Here is an 8,975-nt window from a genome sequence, read left to right on the forward strand (position 1 = left end):
TTCTTGATTGTTTCTATAGGAAAAATTAGGATAATTCTTCCACCCAGGGTTGTATGTGTTTGAATATGGATTATTCTGTCTTTGATTATAATTCATGATAGCATCACATTGTTCTAATTGATTGATTTGTGCAGATATAGCTCATAGAGGACATGAGTCTTGAGCATGATCAGAACTCCCACATATTTCACAAGCACATACTATGACATTGACCGTATTAGAATTTGTTCCCATATTTTCTAATTTCTTAGTAAGAGCATCCAGCTTTGCAATCATCAAAGTAACTGCATCCATATCAAACTTCCCTGATGCCTTTATTGAGTTTGAATAAGAATAGTCTCCACTTCTTTCGATTGCCCATTGATGATGATTATGTGCTACACTTTCAATGATATCTTCGGCCTCATCTAGACTCTTATTCATAAGTGCCCCTCCAGCAGCTGAATCTAGGGACACCTTAGTATGGTAGTTGATGTCGTTATAAAATATGTGCAACACTAACCACTTCTCTAATCCGTAATGTGGGCATTGTTTGAGCATATTATTGTATCTATCCCATGCTTCAAATAAGGATTCTGAGTCTGATTGTCTAAAGCTTGCAATAAGATTTCTCATATGAGCTATCTTGCTTGGAGGATAGAACTTGTCTAAGAATTAATACTCATATGGCTCCCAAGTGGTAATGTTATTTGGAGCTAAAGAATTCAACCATTGTTTAGCTCTATCTCATAAGGAAACCCCAAATAATAATAATCTCACTGCTTTTGAAGGTACACCATTCATTTTCATGGTACCACAGATTTCATAGAAAACTTTCAAGTGTTGATTAGGATCTTTATGCGGTTCTCCACCAAATTGATTTTGTTGCACCATAGTGATTATTGCAGGCTTTATCTCAAAATTATTGGCTTCAATAGATGGTATAATAATACTTAAACGAAGCCCTCTAGTATATGGTGCTGCATAATCTTTAAGTGGGTTGTTCGTCATGTTTAAGTGTTCTTGTTCTTCTTGTTGTCTTTGTGAGGTTTTCCTTCTATGAAAGGTTTTATCAATTTCAGGATCAAGAGGAAATAAATCTCTTACAAAGTTAGATCTTCGCATACACAAGAACAAGATTGCAAAATTTGATTTACAAAGAAAAGAATAAAGAACCAAAGAATTTGATTTACAAACAAAAAGAATGAAGATGCAATAAAAGAATGCAAAGAAAATTTAAAGAACAGAATTAGAAAACTAGTTACAAGTTAGATGTAAGAAAAAATAAAGAAAAGTTTAGTCTAACTCAAATGATAACCTCTAATGTTATAGACGCAATCCCCAGCAACGACGCCAAAAACTTGTTACGTCTCCGCAAGTGTAAGGATACGTCGTCAGTAATATAAAAGGATATCGTATCCATAGGAACTGGTTATAATCACTAAAGATGTATCAAAATGAATTAGCTAAACAACCAAACAAGAATTAAACAGACTAAAACAAAACTAGAAAATAGAAATAGAAGGGTAATGTAGGAAACTAGGTCTTATGGAAGTTCTAGGAGATTTGGTTTCTTTGTGATACTTATCAATGTAATATGGTCTACCAACCCTATCCTCAATTGTCATGCATTTACAAGAAGTTGTCGATTATCTTCTGCAGAAAACACCGGCTAGGGACATTAATCTACACCTTAAGAAACTAAATAGAAATGATCCCTATGAAGTCCGTTAACGGGGCAACCTTGTCACGACGCCCCTCGGCCATACAATATAGAAACTCATCACTAATCAATTCACATCAAGATATAGGGCACAACGCATTCATTTATCCCTCTTCTTTGTAGATTCTTGCATCACCCTTCAAGGTGATCCCCTAAATGTCCGTTAACGGGGCAACCCTGTCGCGACGCTCCTCGATCATACAATATAGAGAATTCCTCTACAAGATCCACAAGAATTATAAACATCTAATCAAGAATGGTAATTAGATCCAAACACAACAATCAATACAAGATTGCATTGATACAAAACATAACAACATCATTGAAACAAGAAGTTGGCAAATCCATGAATTCATACATCAATTCACATCACAAATACTTCCTCCATCCTAGAACAAGGAGATCTACTCCATGAAATAAGAGAAAAGAACCGAAGACAAGATGATCGTAAACATTTTGATCTCAATCAAGAACATAAAGAAGAAATGCTTATCTAAAGACGATGAGTGATCTTTGGAACCAATCTGTGCCATCGGAGTCGAATCTTGGATGGAAAACTCCTTGAAATCACCGGATCAATGCCCAAAAGGTGAAGGAAAGCCTCATGATTCGATCTCCCCAAAGGGAGAGCCTCCCCTCTTTCAAAGGAGGAGAAGCCCTTATATAGAGCAGGGGATTTGGGTGCCACACGGCCATGTGAATCTCACACGACCTTGCCTACTTCCCTCTCGGCCAGAGTCACATGGCTGTGTGGCTCTCACACAGTCGTGCCATGCTTTGTCACTGGATGCCTTGCACGACCGTGCAGATCCACACGACCTAGCAATGTTCTGCCTATGGAAATGTCACACGGTCGAGTGGCACACACGACCAGGCAATGCTTGGTTTCTGGAAGGCTTACATGGATGTGTAGATTCACACGGCCGTGTTCTGGATTAGCTTCAAAAGTGACATGGTCATGTGGCTCTCACATGACCATGCCATTCTCCTTCTCAGCTGAAGCTGTACGACTAGCCAGCTTCACATGGCCAAGGTCATTTTCCTTTGGCATGGTCGTGTGGCACTCATGGCTAGTGTCTTCTTCCTTCATTTGATTGTTGAATTGGCCATGCACATCAATTCTTCTCCAAATTCGACTCCTGTAAATAGAAAACACACAAGAGCATATCTCCAAACAAACAAAAGTAAATATGCTAAAAGTAAGTAAGGAGCATGAAAATGCATAGATAAAGCATACGTAAAATATAGTAATGTGCGTCAAAACATGCTAAAAAAGTGTATACAATCTACGCACATCAGCCGCTTACAAGAATAACCGAGCAAATGGTCATTAAGTTTGTTTGGCAGAACATCATTTGCTGGTTCGATATCCCACACTGATTCATATCAGACAATGGGAGGCAATTCGCCAGTCAGGGGTTCAGAGAGTGGTGCGAGGCTATGACATCCAACAAAACTTCACATCGGTGGCCTACCCCCAGGGCAACAGACAAGCTGAGGTCGCCAATCGGGAGATCCTCAGAGTTTTGCGCGCTCGGCTCGACCACGTTGGAGGCATCTGGGTCGACGAGCTCCCTGGTGTATTGTGGGCCCTTCGCACGACTCTGAAGGAGGCAACTGGCGTAACCCCCTTTCACTTGGTATACGATGGTGAAGCAGTTGTCCCTGTGGAGGTTGGAGTAGAATCCGATCGGGTGCAGTACTACGATAAAGGAAACGCCGAACAAAGGTTTATGGAGCACAACTTGGTGGACGAAATGCTGGTGAAAGAAGCTATTCGGCTCACGACGTATCGACAACGGATGAACAGAACTACAATAGAAGGGTGATCCCAAGGTCCTTTCAGGTCTGCGATCTCGTCTAGAAGAAAGTGAAGGCAATCGGCGATGTCACCAAGCTCAAAGCCCCATGGGCGGGACCTTTCAAGATTGTGCAAAAGCTCCATTCGGGCGCCTACTACTTAGAGGATAAAGAGGAAAGGTAGCTCGAGAGGCCATGGAGCGCGAATCATCTCCCCTACAGGGTCGGATGAGAGGTGTGCGAGTGAATACATGTATTTTTGTATGTTTCTCGAATGCAGGGCAAAATATGAATAAAAAGCGAAGACCTCTTAAGATGCGCCTCCCTCAACGGTCGAGCGACACCATAAACTTCTGTCTTCACCATCGATTGAGCGGCGACCTTAAACCCTTGTCTTCACCAACAGTCGAGTCGCCGCCTTAAACCCTTGTCGTCATCAACGGTCGAGTGGCGACCTTAAACCCCAGTCTACGTCAATGGTCAAGCGACGACCTTAAACTCCTGTCTCTACCAACGGTCGAGCGGCGACCTTAAACCCTTGTCATCATCAACGGTCGAGTGACGATCTTAAACTCTTGTCGTCATCAACAGTCGAGCGGCGACCTTAAACCCCAGTCTACATTAACGGTCGAGCGACAACCTTAAACTCCTGTCTCCACCAATGGTTGAGCGGCAACCTTAAACCCTTGTCGTCATCAACAGTTGAGCGACGACCTTAAACCCTTATCATCATCAACAGTCGAGCGGCGACCTTAAATCCCGATCTACGTCAATGTTCGAGCGGTGACCTTAAACTCCTATCTCCACCAACGGTTGAGCGGAGACCTTAAACCCTTGTCATCATCGATGGTCGAGTGGCGACCTTAAACTCTTATCGTCATCAATAGTTGAGCAGCGACCTTAAACCCTGGTCTATGTCAACGGTCGAGAGGCAACCTTAAACCTTTGTCATCATCAGTGGTCGAGCGACAACCTTAAACTCTAGTCATCATCAATGGTCGAGTGGCGACCTTAAACCCTTATCTTCCCCAACGGTCGAGTGACGACCTTAAACCTGTAGGTGCAGCGGAGGCCGGCAAGAGGGGGGTGAATTGCTGAAAATAAAAATAAAACTACCCTCCTCGTTCTTTCAACTCAATTAATGCAATAGTAATAAATTAATAAAGCAATACAAAAATATAGAAAGACAGAGAAGATTGGGAGTTAACCTGGTTACAACCAAGATAGTTGTTAATCCAGGGCGATGAAGAGCTCAGTAGAAAAATTCTCCTTCTCTGAAGGCGGAGAAGCCCTTTACACTTTGGAAGCTTAGAACTATTGCTAGGAATGGCTACACAATGATTGCTTGAGTTTTTTTTACTTTCCTAGCTCCAGGGGCCTTTATATAGGTCCTAGAAATCTTATCCGGAAGCTCCAAGGCGCCTCCAACGAGGGTCCAAGGCGCCACCAAGCAAGTGATCGGATAGAACTCTATCCGAAGGCAAACGATCAGATTGACCGGGTTGAAGGCGCCTTCAACCTGGCTGAAGGCGCCTTCAAGCTGGAGGCGCCTTCAACCTGGCTGAAGCCGCCTTCAAGCTGGCAGCTCAGCTTCTTGGCTTTATTTCCAGCTTGCTTTGACTTCCAACGCTCCGATCTTTTGGGTGATTGCGGCCAACCGGAATAGGGCTCACTCGAACCCAATTCCCAACCTTCTCCTCGAGCAGCCTTCTGTCTCGGCTTAACTTCCCTCGAACGCCGCGCACGCTATTCACGCCCACCGAGGACGCACCGAGCCCGTCGGCTCCCTTCCCGTGCCGTCCTTCTCGCTAGCTGCGTCTTCCGCTCGACTTCCTGTACTCCTAAGCTCTTGCACACTCAGACACAGGGATCAAACACAAAGCAGGACCTAACCAACTTGGTTGATCACATCAAAACTACCACGGGGGTCTAACAATCTTCCCCTTTTTGATGTGCATCAACCCAAGTTCAAGTTAGGGTTAAAATAGACATAAATAGTAATTTTAAAGGAAATTACTAAACTAACATATTTAAGCATAAATTTGCAATAAATGAAATTGCAACAACCTTTAGTAAAAAATGTTTAAAAAATATTTTAATTTTTTAATTTTCCTAACTACCCCTAAACTTGTACATTTCTCTCCCCCTTTGATCACAGCAAAAACGGGGTACCAATAAGAGAATATTAAGCAAATTATTAAGGTAGAAAAAAATTCTGAGCAAAAATGGAAAAAAAAAATTCTAAGTTAAATTGAATTTTCAGAAAAAATTTCTAAGCAAAAATGAATTTTTAGAATTTTACAAAAAAAATTTCTAAGTTAAATTGACTTTTCAAAAAAAATTTCTAAGTCAATTAATTTTAAAAAAAAATCAAAGTAAACTAAATTTTTGAATGTTCCAAAAAAAAATTTCTAAGTCAAAAGAAGTTATTTAGAATTCTTCTAGAAAAAAAAATTCTAACTAAAATGAAAAAGAATTTTTTATGTTAGAATTTTCAAGAAGAATTTCTAAGTAAAAGAAATTTTTGTTTATTTTAAAAAAATGTTTGATAAAGTTTTAAAGCATTATTTAATTCTTGATGCTTTTTCAGAAAGTTAATTAAACATTTTATTTCAATATTTCAGCTTCCAGGTCGTGACGAGGCACTAGACCTTCTTGGTTATTGGAACAACAACCACTTCCTTAGACAAACCTTCCATAAAGAATTTCAATGTTTAATTTTCTCACTTTAAAGCTTTTAACTTAAAAGAAATTAATTTAGCACAGATTTTGGAACCCAATAGAGGTTCCTTCCTACTGGATTAATCAGATATTTAGGGGGTACATAATTTTTGGGCACTTTTCTAAGTTGACCCTGATGGTTTCTAATGTACCAGTTCAATTTTCCATAAATTCTTAATTTTGAGTTTGGAAATTTATTTAAATGAGTTTGGAAATTTATTTAAGAATGCATCATGTTTCAAACTTTCAATTTCATTTTTCAACTTTGCATTTTCTAATTTTAAATGCTCATTTTCTTTTTCTAATTGATCTAACTCTTTAGAAAGTGCTTTAATAAAGCGAAAAGACTGAGTTAGGGTTAGATTGCGTACCTTACTTACCTGACTCGGTGACGCTCCCCCTTCACTGCAGCTTTCTTCTTCTGATGAACCTCCCCCTTCATCCTTGCTCATCTCTGAGCTTGAGTCTTCTTCCGGTTGATGGTTTGTCATTAGCGCTAACCCCGAGAATTCTTCGATGTCCGACTCAGAGGATGACGAATCTGACCAAGTAGCCTTTAGGTTCTTGTGCTTGGAGGGTTCTGGTTTCTTGTTTTTTGACTTTTCCTTTTTTTTCTCCTTTCTCTTTAGCTTTGGGTAGTCATCTTTGATGTGCCCCTCTTCGTTGCAGTTGTAGCAACGAACCGTCCTCTTCTTTCGATGATGCCTATGCGATTTAAATTTGTTAGTACTGAAAAACTTATTGAAGCGTCTTACCAGTAGTGCCACTTCGGATTCGTCGACTGAGGCTTCGGAGTCAAAACCGTTTACTTTTGCCTTTAGAGCTATGTTTTGACTTGTCTTCTCTACTCCATTGAGCTTTGAAACTCGAGATTCGTGAAGTTCAAAAGTGGAAAACAACTGTTCTAAAGTACTTACCTCGAAATCCTTAGAGATGTAGTACGCATCTACTAAGGAAGCCCAATCAGGAGTTCTTGGGAAGGCGTTGAGCACGTATCGGATTGAGTCCCGGTTCGTGACTTCTTCTCCAAGATTGGTTAGTTATGTGATCAGCTCTTTGATCCTTGCTTGGAGTTGTGCTACCTTCTCGCCTTAGTTCATCCGGAGGTTCGTCAACTGGGTCCGGAGGATGTCGCGTCTGGCTAGCTTCGCTTCGGAGGTACCTTCGTGAAGCTCCAGGAATTTCTCCCAGAGATCTTTTGCGGAGTCGTAGCTTCCGATCCGATTTACCTCCTGAGGTGGCAGTACATTGAGTAGATGGAACTCAGCCTTTCCGTTGGCGACGAAATCGGCTTGCTCCTTCTTGCTCCATGTGTTTTCTTCTTTATCTTTCGGTGCTGCAAAACCATATTTCATTGTAATAAGAATATCAAAATCCGTTTTAAAAAATACCTCCATTTTGCGCTTCCATGTGGCGAAGTCTCCGTCGAACTTCGGGGGATGGATGTTCGCTCCGACCATCGTCTTGATCGTAGTGCTTCAGTTGGCGGTTAGTCCTTCTGAGGTGATAAGGCTCTGATACCAATTGTAGGTGCAGCGGAGACTGGCAAGAGGGGGGGGTGAATTGCTGAAAACAAAAATAAAACTACCCTCCTCCTTCTTTCAACTCAATTAATGCAATAGTAATAAATTAATAAAGCAATACGAAAATATAGAAAGACAGAGAAGACCGGGAGTTAACCTGGTTACAACCAAGACGGCTGTTAATCCAGGGCAATGAAGAGCTCAGTAGAAAAATTCTCCTTCTCTGAAGGCGGAGAAGCCTTTTACACTTTGGAAGCTTAGAACTATTGCTAGGAATGACTACACAATGATTGCTTGAGTTGTTTTTGTTGGTGCAACCTTAGGTCAAGGTTGACCTGGTTGACCCGACTCGAGTTGACGTGACTCGAGTTGTATTTTGATGTTTGACTTGGGAAGATTGTCGGTGCAACCTTAGGTCAAGGTTGACCTAGTTGTGTTGCATGTTGATGTTTGACACTCGTGAGAGAGTTCTATTCTTGATGTGGGACAAGAATAGATGTTTGGGAGATTATTGGTGCAACCGTAGGTCAAGGTTGACCGGGTTGACCTGATTCGGGAAAAGTCCAAGTATGGAGACTTGGCACTGGAAAAGTCCAAGTATGGAGACTTGGCACGGAAAAGTCCAAGCAGGGAGCTTGGCACGCGAAAAGTCCAAGTATGGAGACTTGGCACTGGAAAAGTCCAAGTATGGAGACTTGGCACTGGGAAAGTCCTAACTGGGATGTTAGGCGGTTGGAAAGTCCTGGTGAGTGAAGCTGGAAAGTCCTAACTGGGATGTTAGGCAGTATGGAAAGTCCCGTGAGTGAAGCCAGGCATGAGAAAGTCCTAGTGAGTGACGTTTGGAAATCTGGTGAGTGAAGCGGTGAAAGTCCCGTGAGTGAAGCCGGCAAGGGAAAATCCAGATGGATCGGGGATGATCGGACTTCGGTGTTGGAAAGTCCAAGTAGGTCAAAGGATTGACCGGACACTTGGCGAGGAAGTCCAAGTCAAGGGAGTGACCGGATGCTAGGGATGAAGTACCAATAGGTCAAGGTTGACCGATATTGGTTGGAAGTCTTGGGACTTGGTTTGGGCAAAATAGCTCGGATCGGTCACCGCACCGATCGGATTCTGTTGCTCGACGGTCGGTGACCGATCGATACCAATAAGCTCTGTTCGATTCTTGATCGATCGTGACCGATCAGATTAGTTCTGATCGGCCGCCGATCGATCGACAACATCGAGGCGCA

At 41.9% G+C, this 8,975-nt stretch overlaps 1 non-coding gene across 1 annotated transcript; it reads left to right on the forward strand.

Annotated features, from left to right (window-relative positions):
• Positions 1 to 511: 511 nt before the first annotated feature.
• Positions 512 to 618, forward strand: LOC122049870. The gene has a single exon (XR_006131120.1). It is a non-coding gene; the product is annotated as a small nucleolar RNA R71 (small nucleolar RNA).
• Positions 619 to 8,975: the final 8,357 nt, after the last annotated feature.

The sequence above is a fragment of the Zingiber officinale genome, chromosome 2B (assembly GCF_018446385.1).
Source record: "Zingiber officinale cultivar Zhangliang chromosome 2B, Zo_v1.1, whole genome shotgun sequence".
NCBI lineage: Eukaryota > Viridiplantae > Streptophyta > Magnoliopsida > Zingiberales > Zingiberaceae > Zingiber > Zingiber officinale.